The 4,505-nt window shown below is 44.3% G+C and overlaps 1 pseudogene; it reads right to left on the bottom strand.

The window, feature by feature from the left end:
* Nucleotides 1–333: 333 nt before the first annotated feature.
* On the bottom strand, nt 334–4,301 carry LOC144491859 (protein phosphatase 1B-like; annotated as a pseudogene).
* Between the last annotated feature and the right edge of the window lie 204 nt (nt 4,302–4,505).

Genomic DNA, 4,505 nt, shown 5'->3' with positions numbered 1-4,505 from the left:
TCAAATAACAATGATCAAATAACAATAATCAATAAGTCATACGGTTTGGAGGTCGTCACTCTCGGAATGATTGATGAAGATCGTGACAGGAGCCCATTTCTCTCCTGTGGAGTAATTCCCAGCCAAAGTCCTTGTCCTTGGTGGAAGACACAATGTTTTGCTTTGCTTTCCCTCCATTCTATCTGCCCTTGTTGTTTCTGTTGAATGATTTCTTTTGTTTTGGGAGGTTTCAACAAGTTAAATGTCAAACGTAGTTGTCTCTTCATCATTAATAAGTCAGATGAGAATTTAGTTGTTGAATGAACAGTATTCCTATATATTAGTAGGAATCGGTTAAGATGTTTGATCAGCAAACCTTGTTCCCTGGTTGCTGTCAATGTGTTTTATGGCTTGGACAAAACATTTTGCTAGTCCATTCATAGCAGGATGGTACGGTACAGATGTAATATGTTGAATACCATTCTCTTTCAAGAAACATTTGAATTCTTGGGAGACAAATTGAGGTCTGTTATTGCTTACCAGTTGCTCAGGGAATCCAAACCTACAAAAGACTTTTCATAACCTCTTGATTGACTTTTCTGATTACGTTGACTTCATTATGGTAACTTCTGGGTTAATTTAGCATGGCCAATCAACCTAACCCGCACATCTTTGGACTGTGGGAGGAAACCGCAACACCCGGAGGAAACCCACACAGACACGGGGAGAACGTGCAAACTCCACATAGACAGTGACTTGAGGCCAGAATTGGCGGGACCTTGGCCCTGTGAGGTAGCAGTGCTAACCACTGTGCCATCGTGCCCCTTTGTGTCACTTAAAACAGCCATAATGCATATCAATTTCTACCCAGAATATTGTTGCTCTATGTGGATGTAGAATGGGAACTGGAGACCAATACTACCAGTCTCATCTTACTCATTACAAGTCCCATTGAATCTTATGGCCATATTTGTGGTGGGCACATGAAACTCCTGTCTGAAGCAGTTAGTAACCTTGTTAGCATATTGTTATGCATTGAGATATTGATGCTAGGAAGCACTGAGGGTTAAAAACTAACCAAGCTTTATTTACAAGGTGTCTTCATTTCACTACAGCTGCTTCTTCACTCTGGCAGTTTCCCTGTGCATCATTTGAATGAGCATCAACCATTACTAAGAACATATATCTTTCAAAAGGTCCTGCAAAGTCGACATGCATCCATTGCCAATCTCTGAAGAGTGGCATCCTCATCATCTCTTCCAGTGAGTAGGATGGCATCCAGATAGCACTGGACTCTGCTCAGTCCTTTCAGGATCTGATCCACTGCTCTTTGAAACAATGCTGGAGCTGATGTGATAACAAACAATAATCTTCGGCATCAAATCAAACCCTTTATGTGTCATGATTGTCAAAAGTTCCTGTGACTTTGTGTCCAAATTCATCAGTAAGTAAGCCTAGCTCAGGTCGATTTTGCTAAAATGTTGACCTCCTGCCAATTCCACAAGCAGGTCATCAATGTGAGATAGTGGGTATTGTTCTGCACACAACACTGGCTGAAGTCTTCACAAATCCTTAAGGATTCATCTCTTTTTGATGACTGATACTATTGGTGTAGCTCATTCACTAATACTGACAGGTTCCAAGACCCCTGTCTTCACCAGTCGTTCCAAGTCATTTTAGCCTGATGGTGTAGGGTATTAATCTTGCCTTCAAGCATTTTGCTTGGCTTTCTTCTTTAATCTTCAATTTAACTGTGATATCTTTCATCCTCCCCAGTTCTCCATCAAACACAACTACGTGTTTCTTTAGAAGTTTTGTAAGGACTGATTCTCCATTAGTCATCAGGTTAACTTCAGCTCAGTTTAGTCCAATCTTCTCTAACCATGTTCGATTCATCAATGTTGGATAATTTTCATTTACTAGATGTAGGAACAAATCTGCTGTTTGTGTGTTAAGTTGCACAACTACTTCAATGCAGCCCTTCAGTGGAACTACTTCACCTCTGTATGTCTTCAACATTATTCTTGAAGCTTTCAAGGAAATGTGTCTGAGTTTTTCCTTATGTACAGTCTCTGGCACCAGTGAGACTGCTGCCCCAGTGTTGACTTACACCTTTATTGGCTGTCCAGCCAGCAGTGGAGTGACCCAGTATCGATTCTTAGCACCAGCAATGGCAGGCACATTCAGTGATAACTCGTCCTCAGACTGAATTATTTCATTTCTCTCAAACCTTCTGCACAGCATGAACACTTTTTCTTTTATTCCATTTACAGGCTGCTTTGGTTTGTTCTTGCTTCGTATTATTTTTGCTCGCAGCTTGCTTTTCCTTCCAGCAGGCACACTCTATATGACCTTTCTGTCCACAGCTTCTGCATCTAATATCCTTGCACCAGCATTCCACAGCTGAATGCCCTGTGTTCACACATCGGTGACATGTACGAATTTCAAAAACCAGTATTCAAACTCAGTTGTTCAGCTTCTTTCGTAACCAGCTTCATAGAAACAGCAATTTCCATGGCCTTTTTCAGAGTAAAGTTACTCTCAGTTATCAACCGTTTCTGTATTGCCTTATTTCACTGACCACAGACGAGTCTGTCTCGAATTGTATCATTCAGTACATTACCAAACTCACAGTACTCTGCAAGTCTTTTTAAAACAGCCACAAATTGCACAATTGATTCCCCTTCTTCCTGATTGATTTTCTGAAATCTGAAATGCTCTGCAATCACCAAAGGCATGCTCAGGAACATGGGAACTCTTTTGCTGTTTTGTTTGCCTGCACAAAATAGTCAAAACGCTCAGCATCGGAGCCCCATTGTTCCACATTTTCATCAAATGGTCCCACAGTACCATAAACTCCTGTCATTTTCTTCCGTACAGAGGTTCCCGTATGCTGACTTTGCAACATGTTTTCAGCTGCTATCTTGCTTTTCCCATTTAAACAAGGCAACAACCCGAGATTCAGCCTCTTTTTTTAAACACTCCTAGTTCTATAATTGCTCTGCAAAGGATTGTTACTCACTTCCACTATGCCCGTGATGTCCGGCGCGCATTCAGGAGTTTTTCTCAAGTCTCCTTTTCCGACTTTTCATTCACCTTTCCCCTCCCAGGCGGCTAGCAAGCTCCATTCAAAGTTCTCATTGCCAGTTTTTGTGTGAAGATTAACAAAATGTTGGAAAAGAAGACTTAAGAAAAACTTTTGCATGTGCGCCAGACACCAAGGGCATAGTGGAAGTAAGTAACAATCCTGTGTATTGTGGCATTGATGCTAGGAAGCGCAGACAGTTAAAAACTAACAGAGCTTGATTTACAAGGTGTGTTCACTACAGGCTGCTTCGTCACTCTGGCAGTTTCCTGTTAGAGTCATAGAGGTTTACAGCATGGAAACAGGCCCTTCGGCCCAACTTGTCCATGCCTACAGGCAGGTGTCTGCCACCAGGTTGCAAATCTTCTCCAGGTCATCAGTGAGCTCAAGCTTGGATCGGACAAATGCGCACAGTTCCTCATTGCTCATTACATCCCAAATGCCACCACAAGCCAGCATGACAAACTCATCCTCCTGGGACCGCTCGATGACCATGACCTCTGGCTCTGGGGAGACCAGCTGTTCAGTGGGACCTTTTCCATCTACACATTTGTAGTCATAATCTCCAAGTGCCTGGGAGATGGCCAACGAGCCATTAACCCGCTGGATCACCACATTGCCCCCGCGTTTTGGATCCTCAATTTTCTCGCGTGGGTTACAGAGCTTGTGATCCTCTGTGGAGAAGTGTACAGAGTGCCCCCCCTGCAGCACAGCACACCCTGGTAGTCTCCGCAGTTTATGAAGTAGACATGTGTCAGCAAAACCAGGAGAGCCACAGCCGTGGACCCACTGCGGTCCATGTCATTGTTCCCGAGCTCGGAGTCATTCCCCGTGTGTTGTCAATGTTCAGGAATCCAGTCCTGATGGCACGCTTCACACTCTCAATGGCAGCCTGTGAATCACTCCTGCCGTCCACCATGCCTTTGAATTCCTGATTGCTGGTTATGTGCTGGAGGAGGTTCCTGGCACAATATTTGGCAACGCCTGACGCTGCATGCTCATCGTAGATTGCGAAGAAGGACCAGTTTTTGAGCTTGTCATGTAACTCTGGCATTACTGCGTGTGCATCTTCCATCTCAACACGCCACCCCTGCATACTGCTGAGACCGCAGCAAATCCCATTCCCTTCACCATGGTCATTCTGTTTCTCTGTCTTTGGGTGGTCCAAAAATGCCCCCATTTCGAATCGCAATTACCCTCCTGGGCAGTTTGATCTCAAGACGGGCTGCTTGAGTGGTGAACATTTCCAATCTGCCACAGATTACAATCTTTAAAACACAATTCAAAGCTCCCCCTGCCCCCCCTTTCCCCCTCTCCCCAGACACACAGCAAGTGGGGAATGAGGGGAAGCTCTACTGAGCCTTCCTGTTTGATTGGGAATGGTCAGATTGCGACAGGAGCTGGGATGAATGCTCCTGGCCCTGGGCAGCTCCCTCCCCAG

The sequence above is a fragment of the Mustelus asterias genome, chromosome 3 (genome assembly GCF_964213995.1).
Source record: "Mustelus asterias chromosome 3, sMusAst1.hap1.1, whole genome shotgun sequence".
Taxonomy (NCBI): domain Eukaryota; kingdom Metazoa; phylum Chordata; class Chondrichthyes; order Carcharhiniformes; family Triakidae; genus Mustelus; species Mustelus asterias.
Note: the sequence above shows the minus strand (reverse complement) of the source record. Positions and strands in the feature narration are given on the sequence as shown.